We start from the raw sequence: 27,902 nt of genomic DNA, 5'->3' as shown, positions 1-27,902 counted from the left end.
AGCCCACAGCCATATGGCATAGCCAGATCAGGACCTAACATAAGGACAACTTGGAGTATACTATTATTTTCTTCTGAAATAGACTACCTTTATGTTTCTGTAGACATGTCTAAAATAAATAATGGATTTATTGTGAAGGTGTAGGCTCTATTACATGGATTTATTGAGATGCTAAATGTGTTTGTTCATTTACGGTCAATTACCATGAGACCAGGAGTTTTTTGCATGACAATCACCGGCTGATGAAATTACGTGACAGACACAGCGCTACTCATGTCCACATACCATATCAATCATCTATCATACCCTGGGAATGGTTTGGTTGGTCTATGAGTACACACACACACACACACACACACACACATGGGAACACACACAGGAACACACAATTGCGTCCTGTTGCATAGATGAACAAGTTTCTCTCTCTGTTTCTGTCTGAGCTGATTTGTATTCTGCGATCAGGGTCTACAGCAAGTCACAACTTTTCAATTTACTCCCTGCCAGGCGGAAAAGAGGAGCCATCTACACCAGGTTTACGTTTGCTCTAACACTAATATCCATAAACTATAGTGTCACGTCACAAATCTTTTGGGCAGGTATAGATGCAGGCTGATTCGTCTGTCTGTCTGTCTCTCTCTTTCGCTCTGTCTGTGTGTTTGTGTGTGGTGTGTGTGTCTGTATGTGTGAGAGAGAGATGTGCATTTGTTTCTGTGTTGTAGTTTTTCTTTCTTTCCTAATACTGTTTTTACTGAATCCCATGTCTGCACATAGAGAGTGCCAATGTGAAATCACATTTAAACAGCTTAAAGTTAATTGAGAGACTGTGTTGGATCTGTAAATAGCAGCGAGGGCAAGGGCATTCTTGAAAATCTATTATTTTCCCCCATTCAAATATGGTACCATGACAACACCATACAGCCTATTAGCAGTGTGAGAGCAGGTCAGATTTTGCGTAATGTGTTTTTGATGGTGGTACATACGCTGCTGGTGGATGTGTGTGTGTGTGTGTGTGTGTGTGTGTGTGTGTGTGTGTGCGCTGCTGGAGGATATATAGCCTGTTAACTGCTCTATCTACCAGCTAACACTGCTAACATATGACAACACGCTGAGACAGAGAAAGAGAGAGGGGTAGGAATAGAGGACAGAGAAATGGAAAGAAGGAGGCTGCTGTGAATTAAATTGAGGAGAGAAAGAGGGAGGAAAAGAGAGGAGAGAGGTGGCTGCTGTGAGTCAAATCAAGATGAATACTCTCTCCCTGTTACAGAAAACAAGCGTGTTTCAGAATGTGACAACATCAGTGAATCTGTCGTCTGGTGGAGGGAAAAAAACTGAACGTGGCTAAAAGCTGAAATCAACTGAGACGCAGAGAGACACACATTATTAGTAGCTTCCAGGTATCAGCCGAGCTAATCCACTCATAATGCTGCCGTTTACCCGTTTAGAACTACTGTAACAGGCCAATTAGGATCCAGAAATGTTGTTATATTTGGATCTAAGAACAAAAATATAATCTCATAACCCAACAGCATTTTTTATTTCCACTTTTTCAAATCTCAAACAAGGTTCCATTGGGAATGCAGACAAATCGTTTTTATCAAAAGCAAATCACCTTTGCATGTGAAAACACAGAATCCTACTCATTACTCCACGTGCTTAACCTATGACACTTTTGTTTTGATCCGACTACGCTGTCGGCCAGAACGGCACACCTGGCTCACACTCGGGCGGCAGCCCGTTTCCAAAATGAATGCAATCACTTTTCACCTGGTGCAAGGTCCGCCCACCCTCAGACAGGTTTTTTCCATGGACGAATCATAGGAGATAAAATACTTTATGACAACAACTAGAAATAATAGAACAACATGAAACATCTAAGAAACCAGGCTTGGTATTCATAGCGGATTTTGAAAAGGCCCTTGATAAAGTAAGACTGCATTTAATATATAAATGGTTTGATTTTTTTTGTATTTTGGCAAGTCTTTCAATGGGTGAAAGTCCTGTGTGGCTCAGTCGGTAGAGCATGGTGCTTGCAACGCCAAGCGTCGTGGGTTCGCTTCCCGCTAGGGCCACCCATATGTAAAAGTAGTGGCCCCAGCCGACTTGTAAGTCGCTTTGGACAAAAGCGTCTGCTAAATGGGATATATTTATTATTATATTAATATATAGCAACCCCAGGTGTAAAATAGTAAATAGCGGCTACTTCTCAGAGAATTGATAACTTTCAATAGGAGTTAACTTCTTGCGACTCCAAACCCGTATCCGGGAGTGTAATCATAGCCTCAAGCTCATTACTATAACGCAACGTTTCCTATTCATGAAAATCGCAACTGAAATGAAATAAATAGATTGAAACACAAGCTTAGCCTTTTGTTAACAACACTGTCATCTCATATTTTCAAAATATGCTTTTCAACCAAAGCTACACAAGCATTTGTGTAAGAGTATTGATAGCCTAGCATAGCATTAAGCCTAGCATTCAGCAGGCAACATTTTCACAAAAACAAGAAAAGCATTCAAATAAAATAATTTACCTTTGAAGAACTTCGGATGTTTTCAATGACGAGACTCTCAGTTGGATAGCAAATGTTCATTTTTTCCAAAAATATGATTTGTGTAGGAGAAATAGCTCCGTTTTGTTCATCATGTTTGGCTAAGAAAAAACCCTGAAAATGCAGTCACTACAACGCCAAACCTTTTTCCAAATTAGCTTCATAACATCGACAGAAACATGACAAACGTTGTTTAGAATCAAGCCTCAAGGTGTTTTTCACATATCTATTCGATGATAAATAATTTGTGGCAGTTGGTTTATCAGAGGCAAATGGAAAAATACTGCAGCTGGAGATTACGCAATAATTGCGACGGAGGACACCAAGCGACCACCTGGTAGATGTAGTCTCTTATGGTCAATCTTCCAATGATATGCCTACAAATACGTCACAATGTCGCAGACACATTGGGGAAAACGTGGAAAACGTAAGCTGACTCCTAGCTCCTCCACAGCCATATAAGGAGTCATTGCCATGAGGCGTTTTCAAAAAATGTGGCACTTCCTGATTGGATTTTTATCTGTTTTTTTTCTGTAACATCAGTTCTGTGGCACTCAAAGACAATATCTTTGCAGTGTTGGAAACGTCAGTGTTTTCTTTCCAAAGGTGTCAATTATATGCAGTCGAGCATCTTTTCGTGACAAAATATCTTAAAAAACGGGGGAAAAAAACGGGAACGTTTTTCATCCAAAAATTAAAATAGCGCCCCCTATATCCAAGAAGTTAAACAAGGGTGTCCGCTGTCACCATATATATTCGTTATCGCCATCCGAAATTATAGCTATTTAAATCAGATCAAATAACAACATTACAGGATTAGAAATCAATGCCTTAAAACAAAGGTGTACATGTATGTAGATGACTGGAGTTTTATATTACGTCCACATGCTAGATCCATGCAATGTCTCATTGAAGATCTAGATAACTTTTCTGGCCTCTCTGAACAAAAACGTAATTATGATAAATGTGCCATGTTACGTATTGGATCTTTAGAAAAAACTATTACATTAGCCTGCAGTTCACCTATAAAATGGGCTGACAGTGAAGTAGACATACTTGGTACTCATATCACAAAATATACAAATGAGCTGTCCACAATTAATTTCAATAGAAAGCAAATAGACATGATCCTGAAACTATGGAGAGACAAATACCTTTCTATTTATCTAAAAATGACCATGATTAAGTCCTTAGTAATATCTCACTACACTCACTTGTGGCACTGCCTACTCCTGATGATTCATTTTTCAAATCATATTAGCAAAATATTATTTGCTTTATCTGGGATGATAAATCAGACATCTATTTAATCCCCCAGAAAATATTACAACAAATATTGTGGTTGTACTCAAATGTGGTGGTTGATAATAAAATACCTGTATTTATGGAAAAAATGTTTGAAAATGGTATTTTATTTTAAAATGATATTGTGAATTGAAACGGTAGAGATATGTTGAGGGCTTTTGCGGTGATCGTATTAATGCCAAACCAGCGGCCACGAGTTATGAATGCTGTCAAATTCCACTTGATCATTTAGTCATGGTAATTAAATCAAATAATATTTTATTGGTCACATACACATGGTTAGCAGATTTTAATGCGAGTGTAGTGAAATTCTTGGGCGTATAGTTTCGACAGTGAAGTAATATCTAACAAGTAATCTAACAGCAACCTAATACACACAAATTTAAAGGGGTGAATGAGAATATGTACATATATGATTGAGCGATGACCAAGCGGTATGTGCAAGGTGCAATAGATGGTATAAAATACAGTATGGTATGAGTAATGTAAGATACAGTTGATGTCAGAAGTTTACATACACCTTAGCCAAATACATTTAAACTCATTTTTTCACATTTTTCCCTGACATTTATCCTAGTAAAAATCCCTGTCTTATGTCAGTCAGGATCACCATGTCAGAATAATAGTGGAGAGTGATTTATTTATTTCAGCTTTTATTTCTTTCATCACACTCCCAGTGGGTTAGAAGTTTATATACACTCAACTAGTATTTGGTAGCATTGCCTTTAGATTGTTTAACTTGGATCAAACACTTTGGGTAGCCTTCCACAAGCTTTGCACAATAATTTGGGTGAATTTTGGCCCATTCCTCCTGACAGAGCTGAAATTGCTCCCAAGGATGAGTCAGACGTTATTTTTCTGAGGTCTTGGCTGATTTCTTTTGATTTTCCCATGATGTTAAGCAAACAGGCACTGAGTTTGAAGGTAGGCCTTGAAATACATCCACAGGTACACCTCCAATTGACTCAAATTATGTCAATTAGCCTATCAGAAGCTTCTAAAGCCATGACATTTTTCTGGAATTTTCAAAGCTGTTTAAAGGCACGGTCAACTTAGTTTATATAAACTTCTGACCCACTGGAATTGTGATAGATTATTTCACTTAAAATTCACTCTGTCTGTAAAAAAATGCTGGTAAAATTACTTGTCTCATACACAAAGTAGATGTCCTAACTAACTTGCCAAAACTATAGTTTGTTAACAAAAAATATGTGGAGTGGTTGAAAACGAGTTTCAATGCCAACATAAGTGTATGTAAACTTCCAACTTCAACTGTATATATTATGCTATGTTCTGCTGTAGCCTATATTGATTTATTTATGTTTATATTCTGTAATCAAATCAAATGATTGTGATATGCTTGTTCTACTGCTACATTGATGTATTGAAAAGTATGTGAAATTCAAGTCTTGTAAGACATATGTGGAGTGGTTGAAAAACAAGTTTTAATGACTAAAACCTAAGTGTATGTAAACTTTGGGATAGGGGGCAGCATTTTTACTTTTGGATAAATAGCGTGCCCAATTTCAACTTCCTGCTACTCATGCCAAGAATATAAGATATGCATATTATTAGTGGATTTGGATAGAAAACACTATGATGTTTCTAAAACTGTTTGAATCATGTCTGTGAGTAAAACAGAACTTATGTAGCAGGCAAAAACCCGAGGACTAACCAATTTTATTTGTTGGTCTCTGTCTGTTCAGTGAGTTCTCGCAGGCAAACGATATTTCTTAGGAACTGGCTTTCAGTTCCTACCGCTTCCACTGGCTGTCACCAGTCTGTGGAATTTGGTTGAGGTTATTCATTTGTGCAATGAAGTAGGCCATCTAGGAACTGCGTAACACTGTTGAGAGTTGCGCAAGACGTGAAATGTAGCATGGTTTGTTGTCTTCCTGTATTGAATACAGATAGACCAGTCTACAATTTGATCGATGATTAACGTTTAAAAATACCTAAAGTTGTATTACAAAAGTAGTTTGAAATATTTTGGCAAAGTTTAAACGCAACTTTTGAAATATTTTGCAGTGATGTTGCGCATTTTGGAAGCTGTTTTTTTCTGGATCAAAGTGGGACTTGGGCAAAAAAGTTAACAAACCTCCAAACGAGCTTCAATTCCATACAAAACTCATTGTGATCTCCAGCGGCTTTTAAATGCAAGTAAAACTAAATGCGTGCACTTCAAACAGATTGTTACCCGCACTCTTTCTCTTGGTTCTGATTTAGAATATGTGGACAACTACGAATACCTAGGTGTCTGGTTAGACTGTAAACTCTCCTTCCAGACTGACATCCAATCCAAAATGAAATCTAGAATCGGCTTCCTATTTCACAACAAATCCTCCTTCACTCATGCTGCAAAACATACCCTCGTAAAACTGACTATCCTACCGATCCTTGACTTCAGCGATGTCATTTACACAATAGCCTCCAACACTCTACTCAGGAAACTGGATGTAGTCTATCACAGTGCCATCCATTTTGTCACCAAAGCCCTATATACTACCCATCACTGTGACCTGTATGGTCTCTTTGGCTGGCACTCGCTACATATTCGTTACCAAACCCACAGGCTCCAGGTCATCTAAGTATTTGCTCGGTAAAGCCCTGCCTTATCTCAGCTCACTGGTCACCATAGCAACACCCACCCATAGCACGCGCTCCAGCAGGTAAATTGCACTGGTCATACCCGAAAGCCAAAACTTACTTTGGCTGCCTTTCCTTCCAGTTCTCTGTTGCCAATGACTGGAACGAACTGCCAAAAATCTCTGAAGCTGAAGTCTTATATCTCCCTCTCTAACTTTAAGCACCAGCTGTCAGAGCAGCTTACCGATCACTGTACCTGTACATAGCCAGTCTGTAAATAGCACACCTGACTACCTCATCCCCATATTGTTATTTATACTCTTCTCTTTTGCACCCCAGTATCTCTACTTTTACATCATCATCTGCACATCTATCACTCATGTGTTAATGCTACATTATAAATGATTTCTCCTCTAATGGCCTATTTATTGCCTTACCTCCCTACTCTTCTACATTTGCACACACTGTACATAGATTTTTATATTGTGTTATTGACTGTACGTTTGTTTATGTGCAACTCTGTGTTGTTGTTTTTGTCACACTGCTTTGCTTTATCTTGGCCAGGTCGCAGTTGTAAAAGAGAACTTGTTCTCAACTGGCCTACCTGGTTAAATAAAGGAGAAATGAAAAAATATAAAATGCAAGATTAGCACCAATTGATTACAGCATTACCCCAAAAATGGAGGAGGTTCATCTCCCAACAAACCCTAGATATTGGAGATCTGATCAGTCTCAAATGACTGCCTCGCCTGGTTCACCAACTACTGTTACCTTTTACTAAATGTATTTTTCTTTAACTCACAATTTCTGGATTCTATAAATTAGATTCAATATATATGTTAAACATCAACACATTGTTGAAAGTATTGCGCGTAGAAACCTGAAGTGGGTGGCCAGCAGAGATAGGTGAGATGGGTTGAGGGACACTTAAGGTTGGGATGTGGAACTGGAGACAAATGGGAGTGGAGTTGCTGGGCAGGGGATAGAATGACGGTCAAAGATTAAATTAAAAAAATAGTCGAAATAAACAAACAAATTAAGTTTGAATGGCAACACAGTTACATACCAGTACCAAGGTGCAGCGTTGAGAGTGTACATTTTACTTTATTTAAGAAATGACGCCGACAAAACAATAAACACTACAAAACAAACTGTGAAGCTTAAGACTATGTGCCATCAAACAAAGTTAACTTCCCACAAACACAGGTGGGAAAAAGGGTACCTAAGTATGGTTCCCAATCAGAGACAACGATAGACAGCTGTCTGAGAACCATGCCCGGCCAAAACATAGAAATAGAAAATCATAGAAACACAAAACATAGAATGCCCACCACAACTCACACCCTGACCTAACCAAAAAAGAGACATTAAAAGGATCTCTAAGGTCAGGGCGTGACAGCCTGTTTGCCTTCTGGTTGAGAGAATGTGGCTACTTTGAAGAATCTAATATCTAAAATATATTTTGATTTGTTGAACACTTTTTTGGTTACTACATGATTTCATGTGTTTTGTAGTTTTGATGTCTTCACTATTATTCTAGAATGTAGAAAATAGTAACAATAAAGTAAAAGCCTGGAATAAGCAACTGTGTCCAACGTTTTGGCTGGTATTGTATGCGTGGGGCAGAGAGCTGAGGTAGTCATGTTAAACAATATTGCACAAAGAGTGAGTTCATGCAACTTATTTGACTTGTTTAGAAAATGTTGACTCCAGAACTACTTTATCGGGTCTTGTGAAAATGAAATACAGAAATATCTAATTTACATAAGTATTCACATCCCTGAGTAAATGCATGTTAGAATCACCTTTGGCTATGAGTCTTTTGGTGTAAATCACCTGGATTGTACAATATTTGCATATTATTATTTTTTAAATTCTTCAAGCTCTGTCAAGTTGGTTGTTGATCATTGCTAGTCTTAAGTCATTAAGTCTTGCCGTAGATTTTTTGTTGTTGTTCAATTTAAGGCACAACTCAAAACAGGTCACTCAGGAACATTCAATGTCATCTTGGTAAGCAACTCCAGTGTAGATTTGGCCTTGTGTTTTCGGTTATTGTCCTGCTGAAAGGTGAATTTGTCTCCCAGTGTCTGTTGGAAAGAAGACTGAATCAAACATTTCTCCAGTATTTTGCCTGTATTTAGCTGTATTTTGTTTATTTAAAATATTGAAAGAATAATGGCCAAATATTGTACAATCCAGGTGGACTAAGCTCTTAGAGACTTACCCAACACGTCACACAGCGGTAATTGCTTCCAACTGTGTTTTTAACATGTATTGTCTCAGGGAGTTAATAGTTATCTAATCAAAGATATATCACGGTTGTTTTTTTCCGAATATTTTTGTAAATGTTAGAATTTTTTCTTTCACTTTGACATTAGAGTATTTTGTGTAAATCGTTGACCAAACATTTTAATTAAATCCATTTTAATCCCACTTTGTAAGAGAACTAAATGTAGAAAAAGTCTAGGGGTGTGAATATTTTCTGAAGGAACTGTAAATTACTCTAGTGTCCATACATCATGACTTGTGTCTTTGTTGGAGTGTAGGTCCATAAATACAGGAATTCTCCCTGTTAAGTGTTGTGTTGCTAGAGTTTAGGTGTGCCTTTGTGCTTCAGCAAGCAAAGGAAAAGAACGGTGCTCAACAACAATGACAAAAATCATGAGAAGTGCTGACCAAGAAAACCTTCTGACAGGACTAATGAGGTTAAAGGAGTTGTAGCACTTAAAAAAGGCGGAGATTGATTTATTTTGCTGACTTTAATCCATTGTCCAGGATGCGAACAAGTGACTGCCGTTTTTACATCATGCGGATGTCTTCCTCGTGCATTGCAGCCCACAAACGAGGAACTTGAGTTATTGGCCAGACTGCTGGTCTGCAGCCTGGGCTGGGTGAGACTGATGCCTCAACACTTTGACCAACACTAACTTTACTATTACAGACTAACCCATATCGATCATCATACCATGTTATTGTTGACAATACCATGCAGGGTTGAATACACCACAAAGAGAACTATAACTAAAATGTATAAAAGACAATCCATCAATCTACACAATACCCCATAATAACAAAATAAACACAGATTTTTTAGAATGTACTGCTAATTAACAAATATCACATTTAAGTATTGAAACCCTTTACTCAGTACCGTCTTGAAGCACCTTTGGCAGCAATTACAACCTCGAGTCTTCTTGGGTATGATGGTACAAGCTTGGCACACCTGTATTTGGGGAGTTTCTCCCATTCCTATCAAGATCTGCCAGGTTGGATGGGGAGCATTGCTGACTCTGGCTGAGCCACTCAAGGTTAATCAGAGACTTGTTCCGAAGCCACTCCTGCGTTTTCTTGGCTGTGTGCTAATGGTCATTGTCCTATTGGAAGGTAAACCTTCACCCGAGTAAGAGGTCCTGAGCGCTCTGGAGCAGGTTTTCATCAAGGATCTCTCTGTACATCGCTCTGTTAATCTTTGCCCTGATCCTGACTAGTCTCCCAGTCCCGCCGCTGGAAAACACCCCTGCAACATGAGGTTTCCAAGACCATGCTTCATTGTAGGGATGTTGCAAGGTTTCCTCCAGATGTGACACTTGGCATTCAAGCCAAAGAATTTAATCTTGGTTTCATCAAACCAGAAAATATTGTTTCTCATGGTCTGAGAGTCTTTAGATGCCTTTTGGCAAACTCCAACCGGGCTGTCATGTGCCTTTTACTGAGGTGTGGCTTCCATCTGGCCACTCTAGCATAAATGCCTCATTGGTGGAGTGCTGCAGAGATGGTTGTCCTTCTGAAAGGCCCTTCTCCCCCGATTGCTCAGTTTGGCTGGGCGGCAAGCTCTAGGAAGAGTCTTGGTTGTTCCAAACTTTTTCCATTTAAGAACGATGGAGGCCAGTGTGTTCTAGGGGATCTTCAATGCTGAATTCATTTTTTGGTACCCCTCTCCAGATGTGTCTCGATACATTCCTGTCTCAGCGCTCTACGGACACTTCCTTTGACCTCACAGCTTTGTTTTTGTTCTGACATGCACTGTCAACTGTGGGACCTTATATAGACAGGGGTGTGCCTTTCCAAATCATGTCCAATCAATTGAATTTACCACAGGTGGACTCCAGTCAAGCTGTAGAAACATCTCAAGGATCATCAATGGAAACAGGATGCACCTGAGCTCAATTTCGAGTCTCATGGCAAAGGGTCTAAATACTTATGTAAATAAGGTATCTGTTTTTATTTTTAATAAATGTATACACATTTCTAAAAACCTGTTTTCACTTTTTCATTATGGGGTATTGTGTGTAGATTGTTGAGGATTTTTATTTATTTAATCCATTTTAGAATAAGGCTGTAACATAACAAAATGTGAAAAAAGTCAAGGGATCTGAAACCTTTCCAAAGGCACTGCAGATAATTTATTTAAGCAGTAATGCCTGAGGTGGTGTAGTAAATGGCTAATAGCCATGGTATATTAGCCATACCATGGTATAAGGGCTGTTCTTACGCACTATGCAACTCAGACTGCCTGGGTACAGCATTTAGCCGTGGTTGTACCACAAACCCCTGAGGTGCGTTATTGCTATTACAAACTGTTACCAACATAATTAGAGAAATACAAATAAATGTTTCGTCATACCTTTGGTATACGGTTTGATTTAAGATTTAAGTGCCTTGGAACAGGGCATGGTAGTAGATGCCAGGCGCACTGGTTTGAGTGTATCAAGAACTGCAACGCTGCTCGGTTTTTCATGCTCAACATTTCCCCATTTGTTTCAAAAATGGTCCACTACCCAAAGGACAACTTTACACAACTGTGGGACAAATTGGAGTCAACATGGGCCAGCATCCCTGTAGAACACTTAACACCTTCAATGCCCCCAACGAATTGAAGCTGTTCTAAGGGCAAGAGGGGGTGCAACGTTATACTAGGAAGATGTTCCTAATGTTTTGAACACTCAGTTTATATAATGTATATAGTGTACAAAACAGTGGCTGGAACCAATAAGCGAACTGAACCAAAAACTGTAAAATAATGACATTTATTTGTGGAACTAAACCAGAACCGAAAACGAAAGTGATCTATACTGTTCTGGAACAGAACCAATATTTTTTTTAAACTATTTTCACAAGTATGTGGTAAAACTTCACAACTCTTAGTACAAAACTCAAACCAGATCATCGAAAATTATGTTTTTCTTGTACAATACACAAATTCACACAGCAACCTTTTCACCAAACCTAATCAGTGTTTCATCTGGAAACACCTTTCATATAAAGTATTTGCCTTTCACAATGCAATGCTAACACTACTTTTTATATGATTCTCTTATTTATTTTAACTTCTTACATTGGACCATCACTTAATCCGAATGCACTTAATGATTAATCACTTAACCATTTGGCAAACCTATAGATTTTAAAACCGGTTTGCCTACTATATATGGATTTTGAGAACTACGGGAATAAAATGTGTTTCTAAAGTATATGTGTTTCTAAAGTAAACATCTAAATTACATGTATTATACATAACAACCACATATGATGACTACTTGTTATTGCTAATTGATCTCACATAGTGTCAACCACAATTGGACAACAGATAAAAGGGTGTGTGTGAACACTTGCAATTTATTTCAACATGGAGCAGGATATACAGCAAAGGAGTTCAAGAAATCAAAGAGCTTGTGAACAATTGGCCCATCAGAGAGGTGAGCATGGGCCCCATCAAAGATGTGGACATCAGAGGGTGTCACAGTTTCACATGTCACAAGGGTTTTCTGTTCCTAATTATAATTTCCCTTTTAGAGAGCTGTGTTTTCTGTCACCCTTTGCAGAAGCTTGATTTCATTGCCATGTGTGGTTGTCTCCTGAGTGAGTTATTCAATCATAGTGTTTGTTGTTTTCCCAAGTTTTACTTTGCACCTACTGTTGAACTTTTCCCCATCAAAGTTATGTTTATCCTAACCACTGGTTCCTCGTCTGGTTCTCTTCCCTGGTCCTGGGTCATACCTCATCATGTCACAACAAGCTTCTGCCTCCAACATGGACCCATCAGAGATCGACCAGATCAAAATTATAAAAAAACCAAGCAACTTGCTGTTCCTGACCCACTCAAATAGGTGCACCTGGCACCATACCCTGTTCAAAGGCACTTTGTCTTGCCCTCTGAATGCACCCATGCACAATCCATGTCGCAATTGTCTCAAGGCTGAAAAATCCTTCTTTGATCTGTCTCCACCCCTTCATCTGCACTGATCGAAGTGGTTTTAACAGGTGACATCAATAAGGGATCATGGTTTTCACATGGATTCACCTAGAAAGTCTATGTAATGGTAAGAGAAGATGTTTGTAATGGCTGTTTGAAGTGGACCAAAGCGCAGCGTTGTAAGTGCACGAACATGGTTTATTAATAGAACTGAACACTGAATTACAAAAACAACTAAGAGAACGAACGAAACCGAAACAGTTCTGTCTGGTGCAGACACAAAAACAACTACCCACAAAACACAGGTGGGAAAAGGCTACCTAAGTCTGGTTCTCAATCAGAGACAAAGATAGACAGCTGCCTCTGATTGAGAACCACACCTGGCCAAACACACAGAAATAGAAAACAGAACAAAAACATAGAATATCCACCCCAACTCACGCCCCGACCAAACCAAAAATAGAGACATAAAAAACGAACTAAGGTCAGGACGTGACAGTACCCCCCCAAAGGTGCGGACTCCTGCCACAAAACCTGAACCTATAGGGGAAGGTCTGGGTGGGCATTTCACCGCGTTGGCGGCTCTGGTGCGGGACGTAGACCCCAATCCACCCTACTCTTGGCCCACTTATGTGGCGCCTCTGGAGTGGCGACCCTCTCTGCCGCCTTCGGACTGGGGACCCTTACAGCGGACACCGAATAGGAGGAAGACTCTGGCGGCGCCGGACAGGCGGGAGACTCTCATGTTCCTCTAGCGGAACCCCCCCCCCAACATTCCGCTGAAAAGGCAGAGCGGGAAATTACAAAACTTTCACACATTAACAAGTCCAATACATGAAATGAAAGATAAACATCTTGTTGATCTACCCATCGTGTCCGATTTTTGAAAATGTTTTACAGCGATAACACAACATATATTTATGTTAGATCACCACCAAATCCAAAAAACACACCGCCATTTCCACAAAAGCGGAAATAGAGATGAAATTAATAACTAACCTTTGATAATCTTCATCAGATGACACTCATAATACATCATGTTACACAAGACATTTATGTTTTGTTTGATAATGTGTATATTTATATCCACAAATCTCGGTTTACATTGGCGCCATGTTCAGAAATGCCTCCAAAATATCTGGAGTAATTACAGAGAGCCACGTCAAATAATATAAATAATCATCATAAACTTTGACGAAAGATACATGTTTTACATATAATTAAAGATACACTTGTTTTTAATGCAACCGCTGTGTCAGATTTAAAATGTTTTTTTACGAAAAAAGCGTTCCATGCAATAATCTGAGACGCGCTCAGAAATACAAAAACATTTCTCCACCATGTTGGAGTCAAAAGAAATACGAAATTACATCATAAATATTCCCTTACCTTTGATGATCTTTCATCAGAATGCAGTGCCAGGAATCCTAGTTCCGCAATAAATCGTTGTTTTGTTCGATAATGTCCATTACTAGTGTCCAATTAGTTACTTTTGCTAGCACGTTTAGTTCACATGTCCAAAAGCTGACGCCGGTCCAGGCGAACTCGGACGAAAACTTTAAAAAGTTATGTTACAGGTCGAATAAACTGGTAAAATTAAGTAGAGAATCAATCTTCAGGATGTTGTTATAATATATATCCAATAACGTTCCAACCGGAGCACTCATTTTTGTCCACAGTGTAATGGAAAGCATGGAGATATCATGAGAAATGCGCCTGATCAGGAACTGGCATTCTGCCAGACTACTGACTCAAATAGCTGCCATCCGGCCCCACATCACACTAGAGGCTTCATTCCACGTTCTACTGACTGATAACATCTAGTGGAAGGCGTAGGAAGTGCGAACAGATCCATATCTTACTGAGATGTGAATAGGCGACGAGTTGAAAATCAACCAGCCCCAGAATTTCCACTTCCTGTTTGGAAGTTTGCCTGCCATATGAGTTTTGTTATACTCACAGACATAATTCAAACAGTTTTAGAAACTTCAGAGTGTTTTCTATCCAATACTAATAATGAAATGCATATATTAGAAACTGAGACAGGGGAGCAGGCCATTTACTTTAGGCACCTTATTCATCCAAGCTACTCAATACTTCCCCCAGCCATAAAAAGTTAATAAAGTTAACCATTTTCACTGTAGTGTCCAAAATGTCTTTCAAGCTGTCAAGCATCTCGGTGGATGCTGCAGTATACCCAAGTACAACCAGGCAAAATCCTGAGTTGAAATCAAAACAGGAAGTCAGAAATCTGAGCTTTGTATGTATTCACCAGAGTCCACAATGAAATCCCCTTGAGATATGAATGATGTTGCACTGCCTAGGGGTTCCACTAGATGTCAACCATCAATAGAAATAATAATGAGACTTCTATGATGTTGTGGGAGTGAATGATAGCAGAATCATTCAGGTGTCTGGCAGTTAGCCCATTTCTGATCATTTTTATAACCTCGTGGTAGTCACTTGCATCTCCCACCTGTAGCACACGCTACAGCAGGTATATCTCTCTAGTCACCCCCAAAAGCAATTCTTTCTTTGGCCGCCTCTCCTTCCAGTTCTCTGCTGCCAATGACTGGAACGAACTACAAAAAGCAATGAAACTGGAAACACTTATCTCCCTCACTAGCTTTAAGCACCAACTGTCAGAGCAGCTCACAGATTACTGCACCTCTACATAGCCCACCTATATTTTAGCCCAAACAACTACCTCTTTCCCTACTGTATTTAATTTATTTATTCATTTTGCTCCTTTGCACCCCATTATTTTTATTTCTACTTTGCACTTTCTTCCATTGCAAATCTACCATTCCAGTGTTTAACTTGCTATATTGTATTTACCTTGCCACCATGGCCTTTTTTTTGCCTTTACCTCCCTTATCTCACCTCATTTGCTCACATCGTATATAGACTTGTTTATACTGTATTATTGACTGTATGTTTGTTTTACTCCATGTGTAACTCTGTGTCGTTGTATGCGTCGAACTGCTTTGTTTTATCCTGGCCAGGTCGCAATTGTAAATGAGAACTTGTTCTCAACTTGCCTACCTGGTTAAATAAAGGTGAAATAAATAAATAAATAAATAAACTTGCGTTCCATTGCTCAGGAAGACAAGAAGGAGTACTCCAGTTGGAACTTTATTGAAGCTATATGTTAAAAACATGCTAATGATTGATGCTGTACTTAGTTTGAAATGTTTCTTTGACCGGTAATTTCACTTTTTAAAGTTTTTGTCCGATATAACGCTGACCAGAATTAGAGTTTGGATATGTATACCAAACGCGCTAACAACAGAAGATATTTGGACATAAATAACTGTCACGACTTCCGCCGAGGTTGGCTCTCCTGCCTGTTCGGGCGGTGCTCAGCGGTCGTCGTCACCATCCTACTAGCCACTATCGATCCCTTTTCGTGTGTCTGTTGGTTTTGTCTGATTAGTTTCACCTGTGTGTTGTTTAGTTAATTAGTGTCTGTATATGTAGTAGGTTGTCCCGCCCTTGTTTTGTGCGGGATTGTTATTTGTATTCATGTCAGTTGGTGTAGTACTTGTGTTGTTATTCTCCGGTCTGTCTTTGATCCTGTGTTGGATTGTTCACCCTGTGTGTGTTGGGTTGACCGTGTTTTTTGTTCGCCAGAGAATTTACATTGTCATATCACTACCTGCTCTCTGCGCCTGATTCCACCCACCTTGTTAAGACGTGACAGAATCCCACACCACCATGGAATCAGCAGCAGCAGCTGCGTCTCCACTCCCATTGATGGAAGAGAGGGTCTTCCATCAAACCAGCGTGCTTCACCGGATTGGTTCTGCCATGAACCAAATGATGGAGAGAATGGATCGATGGGAGAGGAGTGGCCTCCCCACCTCATCTCTAGCACCCCCTTCTCCAGCACCTCCTGTTCCTGCGACCACATCTGGCTCCGGGGCTCTTCGGCTGACACTCCCACGGGAGTATGACGGATCGGCGGCTGGGTGCCAGGGTTTCCTCCTTCAACTGGAACTATACCTGGCTACCGTGCGTCCTGCTCCCTCTGGAGAGGAGCGCGTGTGCGCCCTCGTCTCCTGCTTGACTGGGCGAGCCCTCGAGTGGGCCAACGCAGTGTGGAATGGTCCGGACTCGGCGAAGGACAATTACCCAGAGTTCACCCGCCGATTCCGAGCTGTTTTTGACCATCCACCAGAGGGTCGAGCGGCGGGTGAACGGCTGTTCCACCTGCGTCAGGAGTCGAGGAGCGTACAGGACTTTGCTCTAGAGTTCAGGACTTTGGCCGCAGGAGCAGAATGGAACGACAGGGCCTTGATCGATCATTTCAGATGTAGTCTCAGGGAGGACGTCCGTAGGGAGCTGGCATGTCGGAACACCACATTCACACTGGATGAACTTATCGATCTGGCTATCCGTCTCGACAACCTGCTGGCTGCCCGCGGGCGTTCGGATCAGGCCCTGTCGTTTCCACTCCCCAGCCCCCCTGCCCTTATCCCTATGGAATTACGAGGGGCGGCTTCGAGGGGGACCGGAGGAGGAGTGTCCTCCTGCACCAGTTGTGGTCGACGTGGGCACACGTCCGACCAGTGCTGGAGGAACTCGTCTAGGAGTCGGGAGGACAGGCGGAGCACTGCTCGATCACCCCAGGTGAGTAAGCACCAGACTCATTCAGAGCTTCCTGTCGGTCATGTGTATGTATTGACTTCTTTCCCTGGGTTTTTTCCCTCTCTACAGCATAAGGAGATAGTCGATTCAGGCGCAGCTGGGAATTTCATGGATCGTGGGCTTGCGTTAAGGCTAGGGATTCCACTGGTGTCATTAGATCGTCCTTTCCCCGTGCACTCCTTAGATAGCCGACCATTAGGGTCAGGAGTAATTAGGGAGGCTACGGTGCCGCTGGACATGGTAACGCAGGGTGATCATAAGGAGAAGATTAGTCTGTTCCTTATAGATTCACCTGCGTTTCCAGTGGTGTTGGGGGTTCCCTGGTTAGCTCAACACAACCCGGTGACTTCCTGGCGACAGGGGGCTCTTAAGGGGTGGTCAGAGGAGTGTTCAGGTAGGTGTATAGGAGTTGCCGTTGGTGCGACTACGTTGGAGAGTGCAGACCAAGTTTCCACCGTGAACATTCCCTCTAAATATGCCGATTTGGCTATCGCCTTCAGTAAAAGTAAAGCGACCCAATTACCACCTCATCGGTCGAGAGGACTGCGCGATACACCTTCTGGAGAACGCTGCACTTCCTAGGAGTCACGTGTATCCATTGTCCCAGGAGGAGACAGTTGCGATGGAAACATATGTTTCTGAATCGCTGGGACAGGGGTACATTCAGCCCTCCGAATCACCCGTCTCCTCAAGCTTCTTTTTTGTGAAGATGAATGATGGAGGTCTGCGTCCGTGCATTGATTATAGAGGTCTAAATTCCATCACAGTGGGGTTTAGTTACCCACTACCTCTCATCGCTACGGCGGTGGAATCATTTCACGGGGCGCGCTTCTTCACAAAACTGCACCTGAGGAGCGCGTATAATCTGGTGCGTATCCGGGGAGGAGATGAGTGGGCCTAGAGAGGGCCTCACGGTCAGAGCCGGCCCCTCCTAACTGTCCAGTGGGGACTCAGTACGTGCCGAGGGGGGTCCGGGACAAGCTGATTCGGTGGGCTCATACTCTCCCCTCCTCGGGTCATCCTGGTATCGAGAGGACAGTGCGGAGTCTGAGAGGGAGATACTGGTGGCCCACGCTGGCTAAAGACGTGACATTTTATGTCTCCTCCTGCTCAGTGTGTGCTCAGAGCAAGGCTCTTCGGCACCTGCCTAGAGGGAAATTACAACGCCTCCCCGTTCCACAACGGCCGTGGACACACTTATTGGTGGACTTTCTTACCGACCTTCCCCCGTCCCAGGGAAGTACTACGATCCTGGTCGTTGTGGATCGGTTTTCTAAGTCCTGTCGTCTTATCCCGTTGCCCGGTCTCCCTACGGCCCTGCAGACTGCGGAGGCTTTGTTTACCCATGTCTTCCGGCACTATGGGGTGCCTGAGGACATCGTCTCTGATCGGGTCCCCAATTCAGGTCCAGAGTGTGGAGGGCGTTTATGGAGAGACAGGGGGTCTCGGTTAGCTTAACCTCAGGTTTTCACCCCGAGAGTAATGGGCAGGTGGAGCGCGTAAACCAGGATGTGGGTAGGTTTCTGCGGTCCTATTGCCGGGACCGGCCTGGTGAGTGGGCAAGGTATGTTCCATGGGCCGAACTAGCTCAGAACTCTTTACGCCACTCCTCAACTAACTTGTCCCCTTTTGAGTGTGCGTTAGGTTACCAGCCGGTCCTGGCTCCATGGCATCAGAGCCAGACCGAGGCTCCTGCGGTGGAGGAATGGGTACAGCGCTCCAAGGACACCTGGAAAGCTGTTCAGGACTCATTACGGTTAGCAGGAGAACGGCAGAAGAGGAGCGCTGACCAGCACCGCAGTGAGGCCTCCGTGTTTGCACCGGGGGACAGGGTCTGGCTCTCGACCCGAAACCTGTCCCTCCACCTGCCCTGTCGGAATCTGGGGCCGCAGTGTGTGGGGCCGTTCAAAGTCCTGAGGAGAATAAACGAGGTGTGTTACAGGTTACAACTTCCTAGGTATTACTGTATATATAAGACACATGTACGTTTTAGGAATTGTAATTATGAGATTTCTGTGGTTTGAATTTGGCGCCCTCTATTTTCACTGGTAGTTGTCATATCGATCCCGATATCGGGATTGCAGCCATAACAGGTTAATAAACAGATCACCGACCATTTCGAATCCCACCGTACCTTCTCCACTATGCAATCTGGGTTACGAGCTGGTCATGGGTGCAACTCAGCCACGCTCAAGGTCCTAAACGATATCATAACCGCCACCGATGAGACAGTACTGTGCAGCCATCTTCATCGACCTGGCTAGGTCTTTCGACTCTGTCAATCACTGCATTCTTATCTGCAGACTCAATAGTCTTGACTTCTCAAATGTCTGCCTTGCCTGGTTCATCAACTACTTCTCAGATAGAGTTCAGTTTGTCAAATAGGAGGGCCTGTTGTCCGGACCACTGGCAGTCTCTATGGGGTGCAACAGGGTTCAATTCTCGGGCCGACTCTTTTCTCTGTATATATCAATGATGTCACTCTTGCTGCTGGTGATAATCTGATCCACCTCTACGCAGACGACACCATTCTGTATACATCTGGCCATTCTTTGGACACTGGGCTAACAAACCTCCAAACGAGCTTGAACGCCATACAACACTCCTTCTGTCTCAAACTGCTTTTAAATGCTAGTAAAACTAAGTGCATGCACCCTCCCGCCCGACTAGCATCACTACTCTGGACGGTTCTGACCTAGAATATGTGGACAACTACAAATACCTAGGTGTCTGGTTAGACTGTAAACTCTCCTTCCAGACTCACATTAAGCATCTCCAATCCAAAATGACATCTAGAATCAGCTTCCTATTTCGCAACATAGCCTCCTTCACTTATGCTGCCAAACTTACCCTTGTAAAACTGACTATCCTACCAATCCTTGACTTCAGCGATGTCATTTACACAATAGCCTCCAACACTCTACTCAGCAAACTGGATGTAGTCTATCACAGTGCCATCCGTTTAATCACCAAAGCACCATATACTACCCACCACTGCGACCAGTATGCTCTCTTTGGCTGGCCCTCACTACATATCCGTCGCCAAACCCACTGGCTCCAGGTCATCTATAAGTCTTTGCAATGTAAAGCCCCACCTTATCTCAGTTCACTGGTCACCATAGCAACACCCACCCGTAGCACGCACTCCAGCAGGTATATTGCACTGGTCATCCCCAAAGCCAACACTTCCTTTGGCCGCCTTCCCTTCCAGTTCTCTGTTGCCAATGACTGGAATGAATTTAAGCATCAGCTGTCAGAGCAGTTTACCGATCACTGTACCTGTACACAGCCAATCTGTAAATAGCACACCCGACTACCTCATTCCCATATTATTACTTACCTTCTTGCTCTTTTGCACCCAGTACCTCTACTTTCACATCATCATCTGCACATATATCACTCCAGTATTAATGCTACATTGTAATTATTTTTGCCTCTATGGCCTATTTATTGCCTACCTCCCTACTCTTCTACATTTGCACACACTGTACATTGATGTATCTATTTTTCATTTATTTTATGATGTTGACTGTACGTTTGTTTATGTGTAACTGTGTGGTTGTTTTTGTCGCACTGCTTTTCTTTATCTTGGCCAGGTCACAGTTGTAAATGAGAACTTGTTCTCAACTGCCTATCTGGTTAAATAAAGGTGAAATAAGAAATTAAAAAAGAGTGAATGAGTGTGACTGAGTGATTGAGTGCAAGTGAGTGAGAGCAAGTGAGTGAGGGAAAACGAGCGAGACAGCGTTACTATGTTGATTAAATTAAAAAGCTGGTATCCATCTCCAACTCTCCACTGACAACATGGTTATAAGGTCAAGCAAACTTTTCCCTCTGTGTCTCTCATCCCTCTCTCTGAGTCTGTGTGATCTCTGTAGTGTGGCCCCGGGGGCAGTAACTTTGGGAGAGTTTGGGGCTTGGTGAGGTGAGAGGTTTGAAATCAGATCTGTCTGTTGCTGCTCAGATCCTCTGGCCTTCATGCATTTTGGATGATACTCACGCACAAGCACACATATGCACACACACACACACACACACACACACACACACACACACACACACACACACACACACACACACACACACACACACACACACACACACACACACACACACACACAAACAGACACACACACAGACACACACTCACACACACACCAGACAGAAAGGAAATCATTAATGTGTAATTTGCTACGATATGTGGTAACATGTCCTGATGTTGCTCATAATCAATTAGGCGTGAGCTTAATCTACTGCGTTAAGTCTTTAATTCAGCGTTTATTCAGTAATGAAATGTAAATCACAGTGTGTACAAATGTGAATTACAACACTCTGTAATGAAGGGAGAGGCTTTCTACAAGCTAAATGAGCAATGACAGCCATCAAGCAGAATACATCGGACAGAAACCCCAGATTTTCAGTGACGGGGAAGGTTAGGCATGCAGACAGTTGGGAAATGAAAAAGAGACGAATCAGGGCAAAAAAATGAAATGACCATGACCTCTGAATTTCTCATGAATTCCAGAAAACTCCAGGGAGAGTATACCCTCTCCATTCCAATCACATATATGAGGTTTTCCATATCTTTCATTCTAAAAAAGCTTTTTTTAATCTCCCTCTCAAGTCTTATCAACCAACCAGCCTTTAGTATATGGACAATCTGTTGGATCTTATTTCCTGTTCAACTAGAGAAAGTGAGTGACCTGAAAGAATTAAAGAGGAATTAAACATATATATGAATTAAAACCAGACTAAAAAGTAGAACGAGCCTGTTCATGCTTTTTTGTCTCCAGTCGCTCCAGTCGCTATTTCAATTTGATTATGTCATCAATGCCAACATCTATAACGGAACAATTATAACATAAATTAGTCTTATTTCCCCTCGCGTGCGAGAGGTAGTGAAGAACTGAACGCAGAACAAAAAAAAATGCTGATAGAATTTGTTATCACAAAGCGCGGTAATAATACCACAACATGAAGACTACCTGGGACAGATCTCACAGGGGAGTACCTGAATACACGGGTGTGTTACTTAAAGATTGTATTCAAGTTTTGTAATTAAGATTTTGTTGATGAAAGCTAAATAGAGAGACTTTTCTACATGCTCACTACCCCCTGCTGTTTTCACACTGCTGTTTTGACTTTGTGTCTCTGTGTTAGTTTGTATACTGGATATGTGTGTGTGTGTATGTGTTTATTAAAAGCACTGTGTGTGTCTGGGTCTCGCTGTGTGTGTGTACTGATTCTCGGGTCTCTATTGTAACGCAGTGGTGATTCTTATGGCTGCCGGTAGCACTATTTTGGGGCGGCAGGGTAGCCTAGTAGACAGAGCGGTGGACTAGTAACTGGAAGGTTACAAGTTCAAACCCCCGAGCTGACAAGGTACAAATCTGTCGTTGTGCCCCTGAACAGGCAGTTAAACCACTGTTCCTAGGCTGTCATTGAAAATAAGAATTTGTTCTTAACTGACTTGCCTAGTTAAATAACGGTAAAATAAAAATAGGTCTGTGGTTTGTCAGAAATATTATTGCGGGAATTATGGGTGCAGTAGCTGGTGGTGGCGCAAAAGGGCTGCGTTATGATGAATAAATAAGTTGTAGGTGTGTTGAGGCTTGACCGCTCACTACCCAGTCAGAACATGCTCCATGGCTAAATATGACATTACAAAAGGTGTATTTACAGTATTTTAAATATTGCGTTGTAATTCATTCCAATTGGAATGTTAGTCCGTTATAGTCTAGGTCGTCTTTAGACTTTTGGGGACCCTAAGTGAGAATTTTAGAGAGAAGTTCCTGCAATTCTACAAGTTTTTCCCATGGGGCAAAGTGAAAATATTGTGTTTTAAAACAAATTTCCTGACATTCTGCACATTTTTCCATGACTTTTGCAATGTTAAAATGATATCTGAGCCAGGTCGATAATTTGGCCATAGATGGCTAGGCTAGCTTAACAATCTAAAACATGTTAGTGAGTGACAATTGAGTGACAGTCATTGACAAATATAACGAAAGGAAAACTGCTGATGCACAACCAAATTTCAAAACTGCACCTTTCGTATTGAACAACTCTGACTCTAACACAATGTCTCCAGACCCCTCCTGTCTCAGCCTCCAGCATTTATGCTGCAGTAGTTTATGTGTTGGGGGCTAGGGTTAGTCTGTTATATCTGGAGTATTTCTCCTGTCTTAACCGGTGTCCTGTGTGAATTTAAGTATGTTCTCTCTAATTCTCTCTATCTTTCTTCTTTCTCTCTCAGAGGACCTGAGCCCTAGGACCATGCCTCAGGACTACCTGGCATAATGACTCCTTGCTGTCCCCAGTCCACATGGCCGTGCTGCTGCTCCAGTTTCAACTGTTCTGCCTGCGTCTATGGAACCCTGACCTGTTCACCGGACGTGCTACCTGTCCCAGACCTGTTTTCAACTCTCTAGAGAAAGCAGGAGCAGTAGAGATACTCTCAATGATCGGCTATGAGAAGCCAACTGACATTTACTCCTGAGGTGCTGACCTGTTGCACCCTAGAGAACTACCGTAATTGCTGGACTATTAAGCGCACCTGAATATAAACCGCACCCACTGAATTATTAAAAAATATGTATTTTGTACATAAATAAGCCGCACATGTCTATAAGCCGCAGTAATCCAGACGGGAGATGACAAGTGCCTGGATTAGGACCTGCGCCGCTTCCTGTGTGAGGCAGGGTCGTACTCTGCGGATGTTGTAGAGCATGAACCTACAGGAACGGGCCACCGCCATGATGTTAGTTGAGAACGACAGGGTGTTGTCCAGGATCACGCCAAGGTTCTTAGCGCTCTGGGAGGAGGACACAATGGAGTTGTCAACCGTGATGGCGAGATCATGGAACGGGCAGTCCTTCCCCGGGAGGAAGAGCAGCTCCGTCTTGCCGAGGTTCAGCTTGAGGTGGTGATCCGTCATCCACACTGATATGTCTGCCAGACATGCAGAGATGCGATTCGCCACCTGGTCATCAGAAGGGGGAAAGGAGAAGATTAATTGTGTGTCGTCTGCATAGCAATGATAGGAGAGACCATGTGAGGTTATGACAGAGCCAAGTGACTTGGTGTATAGCGAGAATAGGAGAGGGCCTAGAACAGAGCCCTGGGGGACACCAGTGGTGAGAGCGCGTGGCGAGGAGACAGATTCTCGCCACGCCACCTGGTAGGAGCGACCTGTCAGGTAGGACGCAATCCAAGCGTGGGCCGCACCGGAGATGCCCAACTCGGAGAGGGTGGAGAGGAGGATCTGATGGTTCACAGTGTCGAAGGCAGCCGATAGGTCTAGAAGGATGAGAGCAGAGGAGAGAGAGTTAGCTTTAGCAGTGCGGAGCGCCTCCGTGATACAGAGAAGAGCAGTCTCAGTTGAATGACTAGTCTTGAAACCTGACTGATTTGGATCAAGAAGGTCATTCTGAGAGAGATAGCGGGAGAGCTGGCCAAGGACGGCACGTTCAAGAGTTTTGGAGAGAAAAGAAAGGATACTGGTCTGTAGTTGTTGACATCGGAGGGATCGAGTGTAGGTTTTTTCAGAAGGGGTGCAACTCTCGCTCTCTTGAAGACGGAAGGGACGTAGCCAGCGGTCAGGGATGAGTTGATGAGCGAGGTGAGGTAAGGGAGAAGGTCTCCGGAAATGGTCTGGAGAAGAGAGGAGGGGATAGGGTCAAGCGGGCAGGTTGTTGGGCGGCCGGCCATCACAAGAAGCGAGGTTTCATCTGGAGAGAGAGGGAGAAAGAGGTCAGAGCACAGGGTAGGGCAGTGTGAGCAGAACCAGCGGTGTCGTTTGACTTAGCAAACGAGGATCGGATGTCGTCGACCTTCTTTTCAAAATGGTTGACGAAGTCATCTGCAGAGAGGGAGGAGGGGGGGAGGATTCAGGAGGGAGGAGAAGGTGGCAAAGAGCTTCCTAGGGTTAGAGGCAGATGCTTGGAATTTAGAGTGGAAGAAAGTGGCTTTAGCAGCAGAGACAGAGGAGGAAAATGTAGAGAGGAGGGAGTGAAAGGATGCCAGGTCCGCAGGGAGGCGAGTTTTCCTCCATTTCCGCTCGGCTGCCCGGAGCACTGTTCTGTGAGCTCGCAATGAGTCGTCGAGCCACGGAGCGGGAGGGGAGGACCGAGCCGGCCTGGAGGATAGGGGACATAGAGAGTCAAAGGATGCAGAAAGGGAAGAGAGGAGGGTTGAGGAGGCAGAATCAGGAGATAGGTTGGAGAAGGTATGAGCAGAGGGAAGGGATGATAGGATGGAAGAGGAGAGAGTAGCGGGGGAGAGAGAGCGAAGGTTGGGACGGCGCGATACCATCCGAGTAGGGGCAGTGTGGGAAGTGTTGGATGAGAGCGAGAGGGAAAAGGATACAAGGTAGTGGTCGGAGACTTGGAGGGGAGTTGCAATGAGGTTAGTGGAAGAACAGCATCTAGTAAAGATGAGGTCGAGCGTATTGCCTGCCTTGTGAGTAGGGGGGGAAGGTGAGAGGGTGTGGTCAAAAGTGGAGAGGAGTGGAAAGAAGGAGGCTGAGAGGAATGAGTCAAAGGTAGACGTGGGGAGGTTAAAGTCGCCCAGGACTGTGAGAGGTGAGCCGTCCTCAGGAAAGGAGCTTATCAAGGCATCAAGCTCATTGATGAACTCTCCGAGGGAACCTGGAGGGCGATAAATGATAAGGATGTTAAGCTTGAAAGGGCTGGTAACTGTGACAGCATGGAATTCAAAGGAGGCGATAGACAGATGGGTAAGGGGAGAAAGAGAGAATGACCACTTGGGAGAGATGAGGATCCCGGTGCCACCACCCCGCTGACCAGAAGCTCTCGGGGTGTGTGAGAACACGTGGGCGGACGAAGAGAGAGCAGTAGGAGTAGCAGTGTTGTCTGTGGTGATCCATGTTTCCGTCAGTGCCAAGAAGTCGAGGGACTGGAGGGAGGCATAGGCTGAGATGAACTCTGCCTTGTTGGCCGCAGATCGGCAGTTCCAGAGGCTACCGGAGACCTGGAACTCCACGTGGGTCGTGCGCGCTGGGACCACCAGATTAGGGTGGCCGCGGCCACGCGGTGTGGAGCGTTTGTATGGTCTGTGCAGAGAGGAGAGAACAGGGATAGATAGACACATAGTTGACAGGCTACAGAAGAGGCTACGCTAATGCAAAGGAGATTGGAATGACAAGTGGACTACACTTATCGAATGTTCAGAACGTTAAGCTTACGTAGCAAGAATCTTATTGACTAAAATGATTGAAATGATACAGTACTGCTGGAGTAGGCTAGCTGGCAGTGGCTACGTTGTTGACACTACACTAATCAAGTCGTTCCGTCGAGTGTAATAGTTTCTACAGTGCTGCTATTCGGGGGCTAGCTGGCTAGCTAGCAGTGTTGATTACGTAACGTTACGTTAAAAGAACGACAATAGCTGGCTAGCTAACCTAGAAAATCGCTCCAGACTACACAATTGTCTTAGATACAAAGACGGCTATGTAGCTAGCTAGCTACGATCAAACAAATCAAACCGTTGTACTGTAATGAAGTGAAATGAAAATGTGATACTACCTGTGGAGCGAGGCGGAATTGGGGTTGTTGAAGTTCAAATCGGAAGACGTTGGCTAGCTGTTGGCTAGCTAGCTAGCAGTAACTCCTACGTTAAGGACGACAAGTAGCTGGCTAGCTAACCTCGGTAAATTAAGATAATCACTCTAAGTCTACACACTCTAAACTACACAATTACCTTGGATACGAAGACAGCAAAGACAACTATGTAGCTAGCTAACACTACACTAATCGAGTCGTTGAGTGTAATAGTTTCTACAGTGCTAGTGGACGTTAGCTAGCTGCTGTGCTAGTGGACGTTAGCTAGCTGCTGGGCAGAAAGCAGTGTAGACTACGTTAGGACGACGAAATACGATAATTACGCAATTATCTTTGATACAAAGACGGCTATGTAGCTAGCTAAGAAGAAATTGCTAAGATTAGACAAATCAAACCGTTGTACTATAATGAAATGTAATGAAAAGTTATACTACCTGCGGACCGAAGTGTAGATGCGACCGCTCGCTCCAACCCGGAACCGGAAGATATGTGTTTTGTGTGTTTTGTGTGTTTTAGTTTATTAGTTAGTCAGACCAGGGTGTGACATGGGGTTATTATGTATTGTATTTTCGTTTTGGGGTTTGTAGTGTTTGGGATTCTAGTTGATTAGGGGTGTGTGTGGTGTTAATTAGGTTGGCTGCCTGAGGCAGTTCTCAATCAGAGTCAGGTGCTTCTCGTTGTCGCTGATTGGGAACCGTATTTAGGTAGCCTGTTTTTCGCTTTGCATTTCGTGGGTGATTGTTCCTGTCTCTGTGCTAGTTTCACCAGTCAGGCTGTATTAGGTTTCGTTCTGTTTGTTGTTTTTTTTGTATTTATTTTGTTATTCGTGTATAGTTCGTTCGTTTTGTCTTTATAATAAACATGAGTAACTTACACGCTGCATTTCGGTCCGACTCTCCTTCAACTAAACAAGAACGCCGTTACAGAATCACCCACCACTCTCGGACCGAGCAGCGTGTCAACAGGCAGGAACAGCTTATTCAGGAGCAGCGTGTTAACAGGCAGCGACAGCTGGAGCAGCAAAGGGAGGAGGAATTA

This window comes from Oncorhynchus masou, chromosome 8 (assembly GCF_036934945.1).
Source record: "Oncorhynchus masou masou isolate Uvic2021 chromosome 8, UVic_Omas_1.1, whole genome shotgun sequence".
In the NCBI taxonomy this organism is placed as follows: Eukaryota; Metazoa; Chordata; class Actinopteri; order Salmoniformes; family Salmonidae; genus Oncorhynchus; species Oncorhynchus masou.
This window is presented reverse-complemented; position numbering follows the sequence as displayed.